Below are 24,699 nucleotides of genomic sequence, written 5' to 3' on the forward strand. Positions count from 1 at the left end.
AGAAGTGACATTGGCAAGAATATATATCAAATGAAGAATTCGTGTTCAATTGAAATATTCAATATATCACTGCAACACCTGGCAGTGACACTTGCTAAAGTGTCATCTACAAATGACAAAATGTACTGTTATCAAACTTAAGTAATTGAGATTGTAAACTAAATAAAGTGTCAAAAATTCATCTCTAATATTCTGCCTTTTTTTCAACTTTACATAGTATTGTACAATGAAACTTATCTTCAACACTCGAACTACATAATGTGCGTAATCTATGTTTCCTTTCACTTATATCCAACACTTTTACAACATTTTCAATAACAAAAATTAATAATGGAAAACACCTAATTCACCTAAACATGCATGAATACATGATGTTTTGTTAACTCCAAGACTATATCTGCATGCTTTTATGTGTGTTGATTCAATATCATTCATCGCAGGCTAAGTATTCATTGAATGTGCTAACATCAACTCTACGGAATATGTAGGCACACCAAACTTCAGATCCATATAATAATATCGGTTTGACCAAACAGTCAAAGAGATGCAAGTGCACAGCAGCTGAAGCTCCACTATGTGTATGCAGGACATTGGTGTAAGCAAACAGAGCTCTCAAAGCTTTAGTTTTCAAACGAGTTTACATAATTATCCTTAAATGAAAGTAGCTTATCCACCATAAATAAGTTATTTCATAGATGTGCAATAGCTTCAGTAATATAGAAGTAATGTATCTACCTTTTACAATAAGGAAGTAGTGACGAAAGAGATGCCATTGGTACCCACATTAATGACAACATATGTTACAAACTTATCCTCGACATACATACCAAACTAAAACACATTTGGCTTCCTCAAAATTGGCAGCTCTTTCCTTCATTACAAATGAACCTGGAAGAATGCGCTTGTGGTTAATATATACCTCCCAGTAGAGTCAGAGATTAACAAGACTAATCTCTTACTACCACTAACATTTCTATTAGCCTGCCTTGCACTATTAGCAATATTTACTTTTTTATGATTATAAGATGGAGAAATAACTTTTCTTAACTTATGAAATTAATGAAATTACTCCGTGAATCACAGTCTTTCATTTCAGAAAGGACACTATTCCTATTTGACAAACTCACATTAACAATTTCCCTGTCATGTGGCATATTGCATAATTCTTCCCTAGCATGAGACAAATCTTGTATTGCGGACACCGTGCTACTTTGCAAACTCTGAACAGCACCATCAATAGCAATATATACGATTACTTAACCTACTACAAAAACAGAGTTATCAGTTTTTCCTGTCTTCCTTCATAACCTTGACATTTTCGTAACGGTAGAGGTACTCTTTGTTGACACTGGTAATGCCAAATCTTCACTGAGTTATCAACAGGAGAACCGACAATCTTCATAGGGTACTTATCATTAGCTGAATTACAATATTGAGAATCCTCAAGTAATGTCTCTTCGAACTGGATCATTTCAATGTTCTTTGTAACAACTGATCGTTCAATTCCAGAAATCTCAGTTAATAATTCATTGTCGTGTGACTAGCCATCAAAAGATTCAGTATTATTATTGGAAATCTCAGCAACAGTTTTTTGTTAAATATATGTGACTTCTGCTGCCACAAACTCCCCACTTTCTGAATCATCGTAATTATCAAACGACTTTATCCACAATCTAAGATGTTGTGCACTTTCCTGGACCATAATTGTACCCCTGTTGTAAATGGAAACAGTAATATATGACATCTATTCACCATCCACTTCTTTTTCAACCTAATATCGGGTACCACCACAAACATTAGAGATTATATTACCCAGGCCGTTGGAGTAACTTTTAACACGCTTCTGCCACAAGGTTATATTCGTAGTGGAAAACACTGCATCACATTGAATTTTCCTTGCAACACCATTGAGAATTAAATTCTGTTCTGTAATCAACCGACAGCTTCTCAGTATTAGAACTAAGAATACTATCTTTCAACTTTTTCTTCTTCTTAGATTTACTTAATTTGGCGTCACCAGTCAACTCACCAACGTTATTATTCAACCAGTTTACACTAGACGAACACATGTTCCCATTAGTAGTAATCGGAGCAGCTACTGCAAACAGTTCCGTACATTCAACTGTTGACACAGCAGTATTACGACTACTAACTACATGTACGCGATCAATTCGTATCGACTTTTTCTTCTTTTTCACAAGTGAAGAAAGTGAAGAAAAAACACCATCGAACTCGGAATCACTGTTATAGTATGAATAATCATCAAAAGATTTTGTATGATGGCGAGATCGTTGTGATTTGGTAGAGGAAAACTAGGCAGCAGCCATATTGGATAACGCCGAACGGATAAAAGTTACAAAAAAAATAAAAGTCGTTTTACCATAAAAACGCACGTATATCTTGACAAATACGAACCACAGAAGGTGTCAAGAAACGTTTAAAAAGCACTACATGGTACCATATTGCATAGTCATTGAAAATTTATGTGGAAATCTTCATTCTCACCATACATACATACATACATACATACATACATACATACATACATAAAAATATGAAGAAGTAAAGACATTTGCCAATCAGCTCAGGAGTAGTAAGCCTTATTTGCGTGAGCACATCGTCTGCACATAATAAAAATCGGTGGTTTGCAGAAAAACCTGTTGAATTACAATTTTTGGACTTGTTAGTCCAACTTATGGAATATTCCAATCATAAAATTTGTGCGAGTGCAGTATATTGTTGAAATATTATGACAAACCAGGGAGGTTGATTTTAATTTCATATGAACGTGATGGAGGTTATATTAAGCTTAATATGTTTGGTTTACTTTGCACAACCTTTTTGTCCTGTGTGCCATTAAATGATATCTCTAAAAAATTAAAGTGTCTTTGTTTTGATTTTGGATTTATATTACAATTACTATTTGAATTCCTTGAGTAGGCTAGGGGACATTGGTTCGAATCCTACACTTGTCACATTTCTTTCTTCAATCCAGTCTATTTATATATGTATATATCATATCATATCATATCAGCCATATAGCATACCTTAAGTTGTAATATATTTGCCGTTCCGAAAGTTTGAAAAATAATTATGAACACATATTTAGGACTCCATACGTTAGCAGGAATTAATAAACAATTTATTTTAACTTATTTTACCCAGGTCTTTCCTTCCATATCCACTTAGTTTCTTTAGTACATTCAAACCAACGGAGGTAGGATCGATTAATTGTTCAGTATTATATTCTTTATTACTTTCTTGATGTATGTGTTAGGACTGTATGTGTTTGGAGACTATGTGCAATATATCCAGTTCATTTATTTCTAGTTTTCTTTGTTTGTAGACTTCTACAAATCGCTAATGATATGATTGGAAAGATGTGGAAATATACTTTTATTATGCACCAAGTGAGGCTAAGCAATGGTTCACAGCGAAACGACCAGACACATGTAACAGAATTCGATGCCCATATTTACTCGTTTGCATTTCACTTGTATTGTGGAATATTTGAACAGGAGAGAAATTAAAGCATGAATTTAATTGAGGTAATTGGATAAAGAAACACTGAAATACTACGTTTGTAATGTTACAATGTTATATTGTCTTATCGACGATAGAACGTCTTTATACATTTTAGGGTTTTTTTCATCTGTGCATGAGAATCGCTGGAAAGCTGTGGATAAGGCATAGTGGCAGAGGTTAGACAAGATAATTGTTTATGTAAGAACTAAACTGGTAACACATGCACATATGAAAACAGCGGATTATTGTGCAAGTGTTGAAAATTTACATGCTCTGAAACATAGTAAATTTGTTAGATCATGAGCCGTAATCCAGCGTTTCACTCTTTTTTTGCGATCTTTAGACGGCTAATTCAGATTGTCAGAGTATATGTGTCCACGTCAAATACATGTTAATCTCATTGCGGAATTACATCGTCGGACTGATTTACCTCTTCTGGGGGTTTTTGATGTGATTGACGACGTAGAATTTATCCCCGTGGCGGCGTTTTGTGACTTTTTGGTGAAGCAGTTTCTTTTCAGCACTGATTAAGTTTTCAGTTAAATACATACACACGATGTAATACGTTTGCAAAATGGCGATTAGAATTTACCAAAATAATGACTGAACGTACAGATATCGTTATGGCGTAGATAATATGAGGGTTCGATAAGACTCGTTAGGGTTTTTCCTGGTAACCTGAGAAGTGAAATGTTCATAATATATCACGAATATGATGGCCGAGTGATCATATGAGAGAGACAGAGAGACAGAGACAGAGAGAGAGAGAGAGAGAGAGAGACAGAGAGAGAGACAGAGACAGAGAGAGAGAGAGAGAGAGAGTGAGAGAGAGAGAGAGAGAGAGAGAGGGGGGGGGGGGTAAATTCATTTCCGTGTATGACATTGTAATTTTTTATATTTTTTTTAAACGATTTCGAGATCTGTATTATCCACTAAACGTAAATTTAATCCATATTTTTCCATTTGTATTATTTATTTTAACCACTGAATAACGTGAGTTTTACCTTTAAATAAACCGACCATCTATCTCTGAATGCCAGGTATCACGTCCCTTCTCTGCACTTGCTGTGGCTTACCAATCATGTTCAGGATCTGGGAACGTAACGTCGAATGATATATAACATACCATCTGGGACAATTTGTGAGCGGAATTTTGCATGTGATTTCTAAAAAATCCAATGTAATAATTCGACTGAAATCTTTCTCAATGAACGCCACAGCCATTGTTCAAACTAAGCATGTTACACATCTGAACTTATCGAAATAAACCTGTTTTCTATAGTGACGGAAAGCAATGTAGAACTCTTTTTGATAGATAAGGCTACAGATTGTCTGCAATATGAAATATATAGCTTGAATTTTATAAATGACCCGACATGGAAGATCCGACTTTCATTCAATTTGCATCGGTAAGTGAGGAAACAGTTGAGTGAATCATCAAAGAAATGCCAACAAAACATTGTGAATTGGATATAGTACCAACAACATTAAAAGGAGTTGTTCCACACATTACTAGGTTGATTAATGTATCTCTGCAACAAGCTTGTATTCATGGAAAAGTGGAAGTGTGTAGTGGTTAGGCCGTTGGTAAATAAGATCGGCTTGGACATAATATCAATCGGTTATCACCTGGTGTTCCTATCTAAAGTCTTAAAAAAGATAGGACCAAAACAATTTAATGAACACCGACCAATATCCCGACTACCAGTCAGCTTGCAGCCTTCGACACTTTGGATCACGAGGTATTATTGAACATACTAAAAGAGCAGTGTGGAATAGATGGACAAGCACTAGCGTGGTTTTCCTCTTACTTACGACCTAGAGGCTTGAAAGTATGCGTTGATAACGCTTACTCCGACACTAGAAACATAGATTTTTCTGTTCCACAAGGCACCTGTGCTGGACAGACATTATAGAGTGTGTACGTAAGTACCCTGAAAAATGTCTACCAACACCAATCGACACTACCGGATACGCTGATGACCACGCCGTGCAGTAAAAGGTCTAGAGGAATGTATAAAAGAGGTTAAAATCGAGATGGATGAAAAAAGGTTGAAAGATGAACGACAGTAAAACAGAATTCATATGTTTCGGGTGAAGAGTACACCTACAAAAGGTCGTGTCTGAGGTATTAACAGTAAATGAATGTGACACTGAAAGAGTGCCGGAGATCGGGTATCTTGCTTGGTTCGATCTTGATGAACCAACTGTCAATAAAGAGAAACATCTCTAGAAAGTGTGGAATTGCAGCGGGCAATATACAAAGATTGAAACTGATTAAACTGTATGTGGATATAGATGCAAGAAAAATAGTAGTATCAGGCATGACACTTTCCCATGTGGACTATGCTAACTCTCTATATGCAGGTCTTCCGAAATGCGAACTGAATACACTTCAGTGGATTCAAAATATGGCAGCTCGAACAATTCTAGATAAAAATAGATGGGACAGTGCTACAGCGCGCAAGGTCCAAACAGGCTATGTGCCCACGCTACGGAAGTAGGTTTGCGCATGTGCAACGGAATACGTTTGTTTATCTGGGAGGAGCATTTGGTAAATCCGACCCAGGTAGTTTATCAACATATTAGTGGCAGTTCACGTTCACACATATTGGTTACATGTAGTTCTTGCCAAATCCGAAGAGTCCCTTGTTATATTTTTTTTCAAGTCTAGTGGCAGTGTTTCTGCTACGTTTTTTCCGGTGCGTACGTACGGTTAGACACCCAGTCTGGGTGAAACACGTATTTCTATAAACTTATACATACAAATTATAACCCGAAAAATTATATTTTGAGGGACCTGTTCTAACACGATCCAAACACTATTACACAGTGACAATTTGTTTCATTGAAATTGTAAACTGAAATTCTTGGGTACGAACAAACTTACTTACTTGTATCATCTGTACAAGGTACTAGATTACAGTTGTACATGTACACACTAGCGTCGGCATTTGGTCGATCGTTATCACACCAAAATCGTTAGATAGATGAGAATTTTTTTTTTACAGATTACATGCAGGTCGTGTTTTGACAACATAATCGTGAAAACTTCAAAATTAACTTCACAAGTATCGCACGGGTCAGAGCGGACTAAGCTTTGCACTTCCATACTTACTGTACACTAGGTAGCTAGCTACGTGCGATCTCGAGTTTGGTAGAAATGTCATTGATGTTCCCGCTATTTTCCTTCCGTGTTCTAATTCTTTGAAAGTATCTGTTATGGCTGTTTTATGATTGATTAAACTTGTATTTCCAAACCCAATATCCCATCTCAGAAAACAGTCAATAAAATCGCAAACATGTGCTTCTCCGAGTTATCCCGATGTGTACGAGTACCACCCCAGCTATTTCAAAACAAACGCATAAATGCATACGTCGTGATGGGGTGAGTACGGACTCTTGTTTGGTCTCCGCTCTGTCTCCGTGCGTATGTTTGACTACGATGTCAGTCGATGTCATTTACATGACGAGGATTATTGCTGGATAGTGCCAAAACATATGGAAACGATTTTTGAGAAATCTGGAAAGAATTTAATACGAATTTGAATGAAACAAATAGTTATGATGCCTCCATGATTGTACTTGTAGTCTTGTCAGTTCGCGTTACGTTCACCTCCACAACATGCACAGAGCTAGAGATCGTAGAGAACAGTCGGCAGGTATAGGAACTAGACTATGCAGTGATGTATGATCTATGTGTACAACATAGACAGTTGTCCTTGAAATTTGATGGTCATTACAGAAATAAAAGAGTTGCCAACGTTAGATTTGTTTATGAATTATATCACTCGTTTATCAGTATCAAATGTCGCACTAAATGTTTCAAACATGTCTTGCTTCGGGGTCATCAGAAAATTTAACTGAAAGTATGGGAATTCTTGATCGAAATATATTCAGTCATAAAATCCTCAGGTTTCTGACAATTTCCAATACTTGTTACAAGAAAGGCTGCATTCCAAGAATATTTGGTTAGCTACATGTATTACATCTGATGCCATACACGTGACCGTGCACACACACAATCATTGTCCAGTTTGCACCACATGGTGTGCCTCGCCTCCTGTACACGTACCGTACGTCTATCTTATCTGTCAGTGCTACATTTTGCTTCCTCTCTTCATTTTTCTCAGATTTTAAGAATTTGAAAATAGTTTTTTGTCCGATCGACAAATTTTCTTTCCGCTGAAGTTTAGAAAACATTTAGTTCTACTCTACGTAAACGTCACATTGACCTCACACTTCGCTTCGCGCTTCCTTCAACGTCCGGTCCCTATGAAACTAGTTCGAAGGCTTTCGCTAGCGATAGCGTGGCCAGTCTTGTTTTACCGCGTAATCCTCAAATGTTTTCCAAATAATTATAAATTTATTTCTTTTTTTACACTTTTTGGTATTTTACTTACTATTAGTACTTCTGGGAAACTCATATTTAATTTTCCGACCTTAGAATTTTTTTCAATGGTCGTCAGGTTTTAGTACTTTCCTTAGCCGGTCCCACAACTAAACTGTTGTACGTGGTTATACTTATAAGTTATAGCTGGGCGATGTGACCGGTAGGTAACCGGCTATTATCTACATCACTGCCTACTAGCATGGATGTATTAGATCCATGCTATTAGGTATAGGTACGTCAACGACACAACTACTTGACAGAAAACACTTGTCGCGCGCACAAAAGTTGTATGAAATTGTGATTTTACTAAGGAGTGTAGCAACCCAGAACGTACATAGATCAAACTGAGAAACATTTTTGGTTTCATTTTATGTCATTCTATTTCAGTAACAATGTATCATTTTCACGTACCGTTCGCACATGTGAGCTTGATTTTAGGCAAAATATCGGGCTAACAGAGTGCACACAGACTCTTTTGTTCGCTTGTATTGTTTGCATTCGATATTTGGCATTTCGCACGTTGTTTATTTGCACCATTCACAGTGTCTTATCATGCTTTGTGTAACCTGTAAGCCTAATTGACAACTGGCCAACGGTTTTTACTAGACAAATTTGAAACAAATCTTGGGTCAGTTTGACGGTAAACCTGCTATATTGACTACCAAACTTAGTTAACAACACTGCATGGGCTACCTGTAAATTCAGAATTGAATATAAAATATGTTGTATAATGTTCAATTGTCATCGGAATGAGGCACCGGACTACTTAATATCTATGTTAATTCCCCCCAAGATGAAGCGCGCCGGACTGAGGTCAAGTATCAATTTGGAAAGTTCCTACTATGTTCCTAGAACGGTCCGTAAAACTTTTGAAGACAGGGCATTCGGTGGAACGTGTGACAACTAGACCTGAGAAATGCAGTCACGTATGTAAAGTTTAAACGGAACTCAAAATTCACCTTTACGGTAAATTCTAGAGCGAACAGACACTAGCTATAGTATTGAGAACATTGCTACAGACTATTTCACGTATCGGACTATCAGCTTCATGCATTAAATGGTTTTGTTTACTTCTGTCTTACTTTACATTAGTGCATTATTGTAAAAGCGATATAAATACTGTTGTCGTTGGCATATTGCTATATAAATAAACTAATTCTAATTCTAATTCTGAGGTCAATGTGTAGGTTAAAGGTCATTTTCTTACAGGAAAGCTTGCATGCGATTGTATGTGGTTAATTAGACACTTCAATTTAATTTGAAATGTTCATTCTGACGATGTAGCCTAATTACTGAACTCCCTAATTATGTACACGACTCAGTACAACTAAAGATTACATTAAAAGTCAAACTTTATAGGACATATGCACTTTGTTATCATCAATGTGTGTACCAAATTATATTGAATTTGAAATGTACATAATATATAACCTAATCACTGAAAACTGAAAATCATTAATTATGCAAATGACTGGAATGTTTACCAAATCTCATCAGCTTTCTTTGGGAAAACTATGATAAAGACAGACAGACAGACAGACAGACACGAACGAACGAACAAACAAACAAACAAACAAACAAACAAACAAACAAATAAACAAACAAATAAATAAATAAATAAACAAACAAACAAACAAACAAACAAACAAACAAACAAACAAACAGACAAACAAACACACACACACAAACATCCCATTCCTAAAATGGAACATTTCCTAAAAATGACATGCAATCTTTGTGGTAGGGACTAGAAGCAGTTATATTATACAAAGAAAATCAAATACAATACTCGACATCTCGACAGACATGTTAACCTTTCTGATCGTCTATACAATGCCTGTGCTCGCTTTGATTTAAAGTTTTCCTTAAAACATGACAATGACAAATCATTCTTTTATGAAAATACTGAGCTATTGTCAATGCACCTTAAGTACCAAGCCTGAAAAGCATTCCGTCTTGAACCTTTCGTCATTGCGCTGACCAGCTATCAAGTGTATTTTTGACATATTTTCTACCCCTGGTTTTTGTTGCCTTTTGTGTTTCAAGAATCTACTAAAAATTCCTGTGCCTGTGGAATCCCTAGTCAAGTGTCTGAATGACTACATTGATTGACCTAAAATTTTCATAAGTTTAGTAGATGAAATGATGCACACGGGTAATAATTAACGCACAAGCAGTTGAATTTTAAAAAAAAAGATGTATAGATTCCGATCTGACTATAGGCTGGGTGTGCTAACTTCTGGCATCGGGAAATACTTCGAACGTATCATCTTGCATCACATAATAATAACTATACTGCCAAAATCTTCTGGTCCATTTGCGTACAGTGCCAACCTTTCTGTTGAGGACAGCGTATCCCCAGCACTCAACTCAGTTTCTACTGCCAATAACTTCACATCAGCTAGAAATGCATGATTCATACATGTAACATTTGATAAAATTACACCTCCGAAGTAAAGAAGTTGTCCGATATATGAAGTTGTTTTTCTATGAAAACAAATTTAATATAAATATTAAATATAAGTTTAATTTAAATTTAAATTTACTAACGTCACATCACCGGGTTTTACCACTGCTATTAGAAACAGGGAGATATAGAAGCGAACCAATGGGCGGATATACTTGGTGTATTTTGTGACCAAAATGCTATAGAAAACGAGATTCACTTTATTTTACATTGCGTTCTTACGTAATCATAATTTTTAATCGTAATGCGAACTACATTGACACAGACAATAACACTGAATACATCACACTGATCAGACAATGAGAAAGTAAAGTACTTGGTGAAAATCAGGTTTGGATTACACCAAGATTCATTGAAGCCGCTTTTTTAAGACGGAAAGAAACTTTATATCGGAGTTAATGTTTTCTTTCACACAATTACCTTTTTGCACTGTAAGCTCTCTCTATATTGTTAATGTCGCTTTTTTGTTCAAGGTGGCTTATAACCCCGATGGGCTAGCAGGTCTTTTATTACTTCATGTCACTATGATAAAATAATCTACTACTACTACTGCTGCTGCTACTACTACTACTACTACTACTACTACTACTACTAAATCACCGATGACAACGAATATGTAAAATATAATTAACTGAATCTGGAGCCCAATATAAACAAATTTATTGTCGCCAAAAGATAGTGATCATCACACTTCTTTGAAGAAAACTCAAAATTGTCAATGAATTCTACACTGTCACAGAGAATATTGTACTATATTTTATCTATTACTATCTGATTCAACAACATCACCAGTGATGGACTGGTTTCACTAGAGAGTATCGCAAATTACAAAGAATTACTAGAACGTTAACAGTATTTACCCACGTTACACTAAATATATAATCCCCGATCTATTCGCAAGGCCACATCCATTAGTAAAGATGTCTATTCATCCGCCTAACATACTTTTTTTCTGACATGCGGCATAAAAATATCAAATTATTAAAAATGAAATACGAACGTTACAAGATAAGGTTTATATCTATCTGCAATTTGGATGTCAAATACATACACGAACAAATAAAGCTAGGCAAAAAGTATAATGATTGCATACGTACATGGAACGAAAAAAATTACAAATGAAAACGTGTCCAGAATAAACATATATAACTTATGAATTTGGAATCTTAATCTCAATGCCTTGTAAATATACATTGCAAGTTGTCTTAGGTGATGAGGGTTTTACTGGCCATTAAATGATAGAAAAGTATCTAGCGGCGGACGAGTCCAAATAATACATGGAAGGTATTGCTGTCTTAAAGGAGTACACAAATCACAAATAAACCGAAAATGATACTAGTTTTCAATAAAACCATGGTCGTTCATTGTTTTGCAAAGTTTATTCTGTAAATAATTTCTGTCCCTTCTCCCGGTCAAATGTTAGTCCAAGGTTCACCATCGCTTTCGTGTTCCAGCATTTTAATCTTTGTCAAAATGCTATTATATTAACTGGACAGTTGCTTTCATATTTCACTTATTTAGAATTGTTTCGTTTCATTCAACTGTTGATTATTCACATCCTCAGTTCTCCCTCATCCCCAATTTTCACTTGTCTTTAAACTATTTGAATAATTACGTAGAAAGACAATTTCCAACGCACATGACAATATAACAGTATAATCTCCTGGTATTTTGCATAATGGCGACGTCATGCATGATTCTCCTCATGTCGGCCGTATCCCGCCAAGACGAAAGATGAGGAGGGATACAGACATAAGGGGAATCATGAGTCCGAGGTGGTGTCGCATGAATGAGGAATACTGGGAGATTATTTATTTATTTATCTATAACATTCATAGTCATACTAACTTTTTATGATGATTTTAAATTGAAATGTTTTTCAAAAGGCGAAGGCACTGTCATGAATTTGTAATTACCGTGTTTGGGTTCAGACATGACGCTGTTTATACATGGTGCCAAACACCCAGTCAGAGAATATTTTATTGCAATAGCTGACATGGGGGTCAAGACAATAGTTTAGATGTGCTTTTATAAATTTACGCCATCTAGTTTCAATAGGTATTGCTATGATTTTTTCCTGAGAATAAGAGAGTTTAGTAATGAGGACATCACATTTTAGATAAGACGGACGAATGTCATGACTCTACATGTTCAGTATTTTAAAAGATAGCGTGCCTGGAAAACAATTTTCCTCAAGTCGCCCTTTTGTTTCAAATTCACGGACGTGAGCGTCATTCACGTAATTTACATAATAATAGTCATGTTTAGACAATAGACATATTCCAAGTTTTCCTGTAAATTGATTTGTAGAGTTTAAGGTAGTGGAATGCTGGCCCTGGCCTTGGAGGGAGGCCGCAGGCCGAACTCGGGGTTTTGATAACTAAAGTCTATGTTCCAGTTCATACCACATAATCGTCTCGTATGCAGTATTAATACTAATACTACTGAGTTATAGGTTCAGATCAGTGAAATCACACCATAGACTTTTAGTTAGCGAACAATTTGTCAATGAGGAGAGGTTATTCAAAAGCAGTGACTATTTCTTTGGCCAAATATAAGGAAAGAAATGACAAATGAACGAAAAGTACAGAGAGACTGACTAACGAAAGGGTACCAGGTATTTACGCATAGAACTCGGTGGATACACGGAAAGATTAGTACTGGCATTGTTGAAATACATTGGGAAATCTTCAAAATCACTCTGTCAAAAGTCCTTCAAAAGTCTATCAATTGTTGATTTAAACAGCTCCAATTGACAACAATTTCAATGCCGCGGTGTAACTATCACAAATGTCTGTACATTTTTACGATGTTGTAGACATGTTTACATACGTTAGTGGCTGTACGAAACTCGATGTGTCCAAACGAGATGCATTTGTTCACTGTTTACACTGATGGTGATGATGGTCGATATTCAACAATCCATATTTGTACGCGTGTTTTACTATTTATGGTAGCCACACCAAGTCTACTTGATGTTTTCAAGTTTCAATTTCATGTACATGAAGTACGTGTAGCGTCGTAGCAATGATGTTAAATAATTACACGTTTTTTGCCTGAGACAGAAGGCGATGTCACATACAATTTCTGTGCATGCATGTTACATACGATTTCTGTGCAAAAATTCGGTTATCATTACAAACCTGCCCGACTCCCATGGCCAGTCCAACACGTTGGTGTGTTCATTCAGGACAATACCTTTGGTTCGACCACAGGGTAGTTGCAGTATTTCTCGAGTGGTTGCAAGATTATAGTAATATGTCTTGGTCGAACAAAGTTCTACCTCGGTGTGGAATGGATTCTTCTGACATATATCATACAAACGCCTGGTTAGAAAATCGAGCGCCACCAACAGAATCTGTTTTAAAACCGTGTACGTTTGTTTTTCATATACCTTTAAGGGTTGGACGCAATTTTTCACATATTAGGCCCCCCCCCACCCCATGTACATGTCCAGTAATTGTGTTGTTTTGTTTACATCGCGTATTACGATTAATATGGGTTATTTGCAAATAATAAAATAATATTACATCTGCAGTGAATACACAAGTAACTATCTCTATATGTATTTTAAAATCAACGTGAGCGCTCATTCCTGGCAGCAGTGATAATGAGGGCATACCTATGATTAATCCCAAGATTTGTCATCAGAGGCCTAGTAAAATTTACCTTTACCACAAAGCAGATATGGGAAGTATAAAAGAAGACCTTACCAAGCTCAGTGCGTTCATTCGAATAAACCCACAAGAAGAATCAGTAGTTCAAAAATACATTACATGCAATAATTGATAATCATATACCATCAAAGGTAACATAGACAGAATAAGTCACCATGGATCAATAACAAAGTCAAAAGACTACATAAATGCAAACTAAGGGTCTACAACAGAGCCCGTAAAATCAAAACTGTCGAAGACTGGCAATCATTTAGACGACAAAGAAAGAATAGTACACACAAGGTCACACGATTAATCCACAGGAGATACATCAGAGACTTCTGTGTGGAATCTAAGAAACAATTCATGAAACATCTCAAGAAGGACTCCACTGGTATTCCAGCTTTAAAGGACCAGGGCTAAAGAAAAACATGTCAACAATACCAAAGCTTCAGCCCAGAGGACTTCATCCATCCATAACAAACATTTCTATCTCTACAAAAGGTATTCACAAACTGTTCGAAAACCTCAACCCAAATAAGGCAACTGGACCAGATGGAATATCACCACGTATATTGAAAGAACTCGCCCCAATTTTATCATTTATTTTCTAAACCTCCTTGAATTCGGCCCAACTACCATATGATTGGAAGACTGCAAATATATTACCAATCCTCAAGAAAGGTTAACGCACCAAACTAATTAATTACAGGCCTGTTTCACTAACCTCAGTTTCATGCAAAATACTTGAACTTGTCATATATTCTCACATAATGAATTTCATTGATCAGCATAATATTCTAACCACCCAACAGCATGGATTCAGAAGTGACCACTCCTGTGAAACACAGTCGATACAAACCATCCACGATTTCACCATTTCACTGAATGAACACAACCAAACTGACGTCATTATAATGGATTCCTCAAAAGCATTTTACACTGTACCACACCAACCGGCTTTTTACTCAAATTAACACAATGTGATGTAGATGGTAAAATCAACAAATGGCTCGCTTCATTCCTAAAAGAACATAAACAACGGGTTGTCGTTGGTGGGGATCATTCCACATGGGCAGATATGGAATCAGGCATCCCACAGGGAACAGTACTCGCCTCCCACTGTTGTTTCTCATATATATATATATATATATATATATATATATATATATATATATATATATATATGTTGAGGGTAGAAGAATATCAAGTCGGGTTTTTCGTCTCTACAAGCCTGTTTCGTGAGTAAATCACTCGTCAGGAGATGTTGATGGACAGTCCATCAACATCTCCTGACGAGTGATTTACTCACGAAACAGGCTTGTAGAGACGAAAAACCCGACTTGATTTTCTTCTACCCTCAACATATACTCCGCTCTGCGTGCAGACGTATCGAGCACTGTACTACGGACAAATCTTACCACTGACTTCATATATATATATATATATATATATATATATATATATATATATATATATATATATATATATATATATATATATATATATATATATATATATATATATATATATATCAACAACCTACCTGGAAACCTACGCTGAACTGTACAACTATTCGCAGATGACTGCATAATTTATAGAAACAGCAAAACCTTGTGAATATCAGCAAATTGTTTTCTACACTAGTGATAAAGATTCGAGTTATATGTCGTTTATTTACTTTGGTTGTAGGACACAGGGAACGGCTAGTAGTTTTTTAGTTGGAATTCAAACACACTCGACTGAGTCATGCATCAGTGGAGTTTCACTTGGATCGGTACCAGAAACTCTACCTTTCCGACAACGTTGAAAGAAAATTGATGGCATCAATATAGTGTTAAAACTTGCGGAAGATAACTCACCTTAAGTGTTGGTAGAGTACTGAGATGAAATATGGCGTAGGGTAATAAAGTTTATATGAAAATAGCGTTATGTGTCATCTTGATGTGCCAGTGTCGAGATGAAGTATGGGACACACTAATACAATTTGCATTTAAAAAACATAACCTTTTCGTCTTCTTGATGTGTTAGTATAGAGATGAGGTATAGGGTACAATAATGAGTGGATAAGGAAAAACTTATTATTTTGAGGTTTGGAAAGAAATGTGATAAAGGGAATAACGGATATAGAATATAAGCAGGGAGTAGAAACCATTAACATCTCGGAGGAAATAAAGGAGTGATGAGAGCGGTGAGAAATGTAAACCTGGAGGTAGATATCAACGAATGTTGGCAACACATACGCATCACCGGTACCCCATCCCCACCCTAAGGATAACATCACTTTGCTTGGGATTACCATCATTAACAGATCTCCGTCCGAATCCTTAATACAATAGGTTATCAGATATTCAACTTTGTCAGTCTAACCACACTTAACCAAACAATTAACTTTGCCACTCTAACCACACCTAACCAAACTTTGCAAGTCTGTTTTTGTTCTTGAAAGAACTACACAGTGACAGAAGAGAATGACTATACACATTAATTTCTTGTCATTTGAAACACGTGGTATATTCAAGTAATCTCCATCATAACTCGTCAGAATAGTAATCAAATTCGGATTAAAGGGATGTAACTGCCATACGGCGCCTTTTAATCATAATACTATAATATTAATAGCATAGATGTGAATATACAAAGGTTGTATACCATACCCGCTTACAAATTTTCTGCTTCTCTCTCTCTCTCTCTCTCTCTCTCTCTCTCTCTCTCTCTCTCTCTCTCTCTCTCTCTCTCTCTCTCTCTCTCTCTCTCTCTCTCTCGCGCGCGCGCGCGCGCGCGCTCTCTCTCTCTGCTATTATACTATTACACGAGAGAGAGAGAGAGAGAGAGAGAGAGAGAGAGAGAGAGAGAGAGAGAGAGAGAGAGAGAGAGAGAGAGAGAGAGAGAGAGTAAGCGGGTAAGGTAGAAAACCTATATTGACATCAATACTATTACGATATAATGCTGTATGCATGATGAGAATAGCATACTCCTTTTTTGATCGCAGTCGTCTGCAGCCATAATGGCCACCGAATCCTCATCGTCGATCGCCAGCATAACAATATATGTTCCATGTCGAACGCTAGTAGTTTCCCTGGCTGGGGAAAATGAATAAATGAGATATCCAAAGTCCTAGAAATGTACGAAGTTTACTCAAAATCATCATGTTAGAATGACACAGCACAAACTACAGTATCGTTCTTGGTCCCACAAAATGCAGACACAGTGAGACAGATCATGTACATAAATCCTTCACAAAACAAATCTAACTTCGGACCATTCACAAATTAACTTTCCACTGTACAGACTAAGCAAAACTTATTATATACGCTACACACTATTGACCAATTTATCGTTTAAATATAAATTTAGTGATGTTGTCCTTGACTTCATATCGTGAGATCGTCCTCGTAATCGAAAGAACCAAAAGTGAAATTCGACAGATATTCAGATCCTGTGGCCGATCTCCCTGCACTTCATTTCCATTCCAAAGTCAAGAGCGGTCTGTTTGACCGCAAATCTTAATATACTGCTATAGTAATAAACCACCTCCTGGGGATCGTATTCCCCTTGGTTTTGACCAGTTGACTCCATAGACGCATTCGCCGACGCTAATGTGTATATGTTGTCAACTGGTCAAAAGGGGGCATACCATCCCCAGGGGTGGTTTATTGCAACTGCTATCATTTGGCATTGCTGGCATATTTTCATATATTTGAATATTCAATAGCTCTACAGAAGTATATAAAGTTGCTACAGCTGACACACAAGCTGGCAATACCTGAGTATAGTCACCCATTTATCCATGCAAGTATTTACAACATATTAATTACATTCGGATTCCAGAGATGGTAATGTGCCACCTTTTAAGTATCACACACTAACTTATCAATACGATATATTACATTGGAAAACGAATTATTTGTACAAGTGATAACACTTTGCCTCTTGAAACAGGTACATTTGTTTGAGCAGTCAGTTGATGCTCTAACCTATGAGAATGTTTTTTTTTAAATCTACACGCAAGTTGGCAACAGAGCAAATTAATCACATACCCAGCAGCACACACATATACATATATATACACATAAATACACACACGCATACATACATACATACATACATACATACATACATACAAAAATGTGTAAGGAACTTGTGAGACAGTCCGAATAAATAGATGTAATCCGAAGTTTCGAATAAAAATTCGTTTTAGGTATTTATAGGCAAGACATATTAGGTAAACACCTGAATATATCTGAATGTTATGGCACAGAACTACAACCACGCGTGATAAACGGTTATACGTGTGAAAAGTTCTAATATTCGCACGCACTAAATAGAACCCAATAGAATACGCCTGCATGAAATATAAAATAAGCGTGATTAGACTGGGAATGACGTGAATAATCAGTTAATTCCAAGGGGTTCCAGTGTTCCGAGACGGAAAATGATTTCCTCTTCCTTCAACCTCAACATACATACATACATGATAATAATAATATGGTTTATTGTATTCAAAGGCCTCCGGCCCATATACAAATTATCGTTTCAGTACAAAATATTATATTACATCACACGGTTGCAAATCAAAATAAAATCTCTCTTTTTAAACGCCAATTGAATAAATTTACAAAGTTTGTACAGAACATCTGTGTCCCTAGTCCTCATAATTCGTTGAAATTTAATAATGGTTGGTTCTGACTGGTATTCAAGTGGAAGGTATTCCTTCCTAAGAACGTCATATTGTGAACACACTAAGAGAAAATGAAATTCATCCTCTACTTCACTCGAGTTTCATATCTTACAGACTCTGAGGTGTGGGTCAATATCATGATGTCTTCCCTCCTCGATTGCCAATGAGGTTGATGAGCAGCGAAAACGGGCAAATGCCTGAATACATGTTCTGTTGCAGTTCAAAGTTAGATATTTTTCTGGTTCGAGTATATTTTGAAAGTTATATATGTGCGCAGTTTTGGTTTCTGAGACAGACTGGTACGCCATTGTTGTTTACAGATATCTGACACACGAGTGGTAAATTCATTTATAAACTTTTGCTTGTCGCCGACCTCTTGGGCTAGCCAAACATAACCAAAGCCATAAGAAAATAGCGTGTTCTTTATGGACGTAGCCCAAGTGTGTCTGCCTAACGCGTCTAGTTTATACAGCATCATGTAAGCTTGTTTTGGCAGCCTGTCATCTGGCATTTCAATTAATTTCAGCCAGTAGTTTATGCATCGCTTTACATACATACATACATACATACATACATACATACATACATACATACATAAAGTACCAAATCATCGAACAGCCGAAGTATTATCGAAATAGTAATTAATTTCGGATTTCAGGGATGAAATCTACCATATGGCGCGTTTTATTATCATATAATGTCAATCAACGGATTGCATGACGATTTTATACTCGTATACATACAAAACATATAGTCAATACGCTGGTTGAATGTTTGTTTTTTTATTTATTTTTTAAAGATTTTTTTGCAGTTTTAATTACCATGAATGCTGACAATAAACCACTGCGTGTATAACTTTTTAAACTTTTATAATTTATGAAGCGATGAGAAAAGATATCCGTATTGTGAATGAATTGAACGTGTTGTGGAACTATGTAACTTTTGTCAGAATTAAGACACTTCCATCAACTGAACTGAGCTTTACGTATTTATCAAAACACCATTCTCTGAATATTGACAAATTATTCAATCTCATTAATTATGTAAATTACTCACTAGATTCCATGATATGATTGACAACATCTAATCAGTGCTTGCAATTGTAAAACTGTGGTTTATGACATATCGTGTTCACAGATAGACAGCGACATATTAAGGCACAGTAACATGGGGCGACGCAGTGCACAGATACTTTATTAACTCATGCAAGGGAACATGCTAGGGCACAGCTTAGGGCTTAGTCATTTGTACTTGCTGGAGGGGGAAGTTTGTGTTTCAAAATGGGACTTGAGTATTCTCACTCTGACTCCCAGCTACAGTGATCAAAACCAAACTTTCCTCAGTACAAGGTTCTCAAAATGAAAGGTCACATTTGTTGTAATATATTACTGACCACTCATAAATACTATTACTATGTACCAGAGACTACTTGCACCATTGCGCGCGCATACTAATAGTATAATTGCACTGCAGTGCAATGCCAAAAATATTATTACATACAATTGATATGCAAATGAAACATAATCGTTCGTTCTACGAAAGCATGATTGTGATCGAAAATTGTTGTTTCGGATAACAGAACCCCACGCCGCGCGAGTTCCATTGTGGGTACTCAGGAACATTTGCACTCGTGCTTGCAATGTTTTCTGCTGCACTTTCACTTGCTACATTTGTACGTTCATGAGAGAACATTGCAAGCACTCGTACAAATACACCGAGTACACCACACCACACTTGCACTTGGGGTTCTGTTATATTACACCAATTACTTATTAGAATTGGGATACAGGGAGAGTACATATTTGTAAACACATAGGGGAGCAAGTATCGTCCTCCCGCATTAGATAATTTGACAAATTACATTTGTTCAAGATTTATTTCAGGGCACCAAAAGAACACGGATCTAGTTTTATGTATTTGATGGACATTTCCCAGTAGATGCTTTCCAATTGAAAGTATCCCCCAACTCAACCCCCCCCCATGTGGTATTTCCAAAACGACTCCCCCACGCGCCAAAAACACCGCCATCAGCAGCAGCGACAAATGAACGAGCCCTTAATATAGTCCTCAAAGCCTATCTCTACCTTTACTGTCAGTCATTCAAGAAGTGTCGCATCTGTTTTTGTGTCTAAATCAGCCAGTAACATTTGGTGTCAACGTGTACAGGAAACCACACCCTTGTGGTAACTTAGGGAGTAAAATTTACATCAAACCAATTTATGGCCTGATCATTTGCTGACGTGTGATACAAACTATATGTTGTCTAAAGGGTCTCCGAAACGGTATAAAAATCAAAATTGTCGAGGAAAAATTGATACACACCCAGTACACTTTCTGATAGGGCGCTATACCTATCAAAAGATGTCGAGCTTCCCGCAGATGATTGCCACGTTGGCTGTGATAGTTATCCTCTCTCTACCAGTTGATGGAACGACTAATGTGAGTATCAATATTTATTCATGATAGTATTACATAGCTTGCCATGTAAGTCAATGGCTTTAGATATGTTCACGTTGGGAATATTAAGCTAGTGGCGTAGATCGTTGATCGTATAGTGTCACCCTTTGAAGTGTATATCGGAACAACTGCAGCCATTTACTACAGTCATATCTCGTTCAAATGAATCCAATTTGGATACATCTATATAAATTGTTCTTCTATTAATTCGTATTTTTCAGATATTGACTGAACATCTCATGGAAAAAAGAATGAGTAAGTACTTTCAATAAGCTTAATGAATAAAACACCACATTTAATTAAGATTGTGCATAACCGATTTGACAGAGCTTCTGAAATATAAAGAAACAGAGTTTGAAAGACGGACGTTCAAAATTTACATAACGCTTATTTAAATATAGGTTTGTCAAGATTGATCAGGCATGGCTCCAATGAAAATTCTTTTTTTTTAAAAGTGACATAGACATAGTTATCCAGACCGCTTCTTATCTTTCCACCTGACCAGAATATTTATATCAATTCACCTTTGTTTGAATATTTTAATACCACACTCTCGTTGCCAACGCCTTGTTTATTCCAAATGTCTCCAAAACCGTAGATTTGAAGCAGACGACCCAAAGATCATTCTTATCTGTATCTATTTTACTTGATTGGAAATGTAACATTCATATTCAAGCCTTCTCTGTCCACTTGCAAAGTCTTTAACAAATACTTGACAATTTTACAATATGTGTGAACCTTCAAAGTTTACTCTCCCCCCCCCCCCTCCTCATCACAACAATTTGTGTATTGTTGTATAGTCGAGTCGGTTGATTAAAGTAACATCTTGTTGTGGATTTTGCACTATCATCCGCAGGATGTAAATCCCAAACATCAGAACCATAAAAGAGAAATGGGAGAATTTTGCAACCAAGATTTTCAAAGTAACACTTTCGTCAAGCAATGTCTGACTCACTGTTGTTGATTGTCGTAAATACTAATTACTTACAGTAATTTTGACATAGTCCATGCACTGTATATGAGGGGCATTGTAGGTAATTTATGCAAATGGAGATAATGCAAACTGGCGTCATTGGAAAATTGAAATTTGACTGTTGAGAATACAATTGACAGTAACGATTGACAGTACATGTAAATGTTAATGACGTGAACATATGCAGCTTTTGGTACCTTTAATATACGTAATCCACTTATAAATATTATTTATTACTTAGGCTGACACCAATCTCTTGGGGATTTTGGTCTTATAATCTTCAAGTGTTTTGAATTTGTTATTAAGTTTGAATCAAAAGATAAAATGTGGTCGACTAGTCTCCCAATTCAAGGGAGTAGTGTCGGTAGCACTCAGATGTTATCAACCTGAAATGTGGTCATTCAACAGTGACTAAAAAGAGAGAATGATAGTTATGTGTAAAGATTATTTTCGCAAATCAGACGAGAGGGAACTAAGATTAATTTGCATATATTATATATGCAAATTAATCTTAGTTCCCTCTCGAATGAGGTTACAGGGTACTATATTACTTGTTCAATGTTGAACTTGCATGGCCAATGTAATGCAGGGCACATTCACATGCGGGATTGAAGCCATGTTGTCAAATTTGAGACACTTCAAACAGTACGATAGACTGATAAGATTACAATAGACTCTGCTAGCAAAATGCATTGTTTTCAGGGATCACCATTTACCTTCACAGCGTGTTGGTATTTTCATTGAGACTTTAGGTTTTGGAGATTTTTTAACCAAATTAGATTTGCTAGAGAGTATTCGAACAATCGTGCAATGACTCTTCAAACCCAATCCGTAACCAAAAATTAGCTCCCAAATACAAACCTGTTGCTGGACTACTTCCGAATACAATAAACAATAATTAAGATAAACACTGTCTAATTGCGAAATTTATGGCCGTTTGCAGAAAAAAATAGTACCTTATCAGGAGTACAGCTAGTGCAAGCAGCTTTAATCTAATAGTCAATAGTGGTCGGATTGGTGGTAGCAGGTGACAGTAGTATGTTTGTTTTCTCTCTATGGATCGATATTTATGTACTTTGACAATACAAGACGAGTCTAGCTTCTCTCTTATTTTATACACTGAGGTACACCGAAATGTCTAATAAAAATTGCCGACATTTGTAGTAAACACTATGTAACAAATATCGTAAGCAGCGTATGTCACATACCAAGTTGTTTTATAAGTACATCTCAACCCAGAAAATATCACTCATTTATCATTTGATAGACGAGTAATAAGAGCAAACAAACACCTATCCATTGGAGGAATCCGCCACAAAGAAATCCACCCCTCTAAAGTACCCATTTCCAAGACATTCTTGCCAAAGGCCCACCGGTACTTTTGATCACTCCCTTATCAGATCTAGAGGCTGTATTAGTCAATGGTGTATAAAATTTATACTTTGCTGTGTCACCACTCCTTGAAAAATATACAATAAACATAACAATATGTGCATTTATTTATTTATTTATTTATTTGCTTATTCATTTATTTATTTATTTATTTATTTATTTATTTATTTATTTAATTATTTATTCATTCATTTATGCGTTTGTTCTTTCGTTCGTTCGTTGCGTTCGTTTGTTTGTTTGTTTGTTTGTTTGTTTGTTGGTTGGTTGGTTGGTTCATTCATTTGTTTGTTTGTTTGTCCATTTATTAATTCTTCCACTCCTCCACTCTCACTCACTCGTACATATCCACATACACGTATTCGCTGATTGACTGATAGTTAAACAATTGCTTAATTACTCGATTAATTAGTTTATTCACCTATTAATTTAATGCACATAGAATCCATTTTCGTTTGATGTGATGATTTTACATTCTTGGCTTTCTTATTTAGATAAATCATTTTTTTTATGAATGAAATGAATTACCCCCTTGATGTCATGTGTTATTACAAATGTCGGCAATTACTGCATGTTTTTAATGAAATTTATTACAAGTATCGGCAATTTTCATTACATTTGTTGTTCATAGAAATTATTACAAATGTTGGCGTTATTAACAATCTTGGCGATTATTAAAAATGTCGGTTTTATTACAAATGTTGGCGGTTATTAAAAATGTCGGCGTGAGAATGAGAATGAATTCCTATTTCTGTTTATGGCGTGTCTGAGGTTTATATGTATATACATTTTCAGGTAGGTTATAAGCCAGTAATGCGCATCAGCAGCACTGTTAAATCTGGTCTTTGCGTGTATGTGATTATGAAAAGGTGTCACGATATGGCATATTGTTAATCATTTTAAGATTATTCACATTGTATGTTGCTGCCATTTCCAAACTACTGTCACAGTGGTGTTTATCATCAGTAGCATGAGGTATTCTCTACACAGGGAATCTTCCTCCTCCCTGTAACATCCACATACCCAGGACAGGGTTGTGCACATAGCTGTACCAGCTATGAGTACAGTATCCCTGTAACAGCTCTGGCCAACACACTATGTGTAACATACCTAGACTTGACATGTGTAACTGGTGTACTAACATCAATGTATGGATGA

Source organism: Glandiceps talaboti, chromosome 13, assembly GCF_964340395.1.
Source record: "Glandiceps talaboti chromosome 13, keGlaTala1.1, whole genome shotgun sequence".
Classification (NCBI taxonomy): Eukaryota; Metazoa; Hemichordata; class Enteropneusta; family Spengelidae; genus Glandiceps; species Glandiceps talaboti.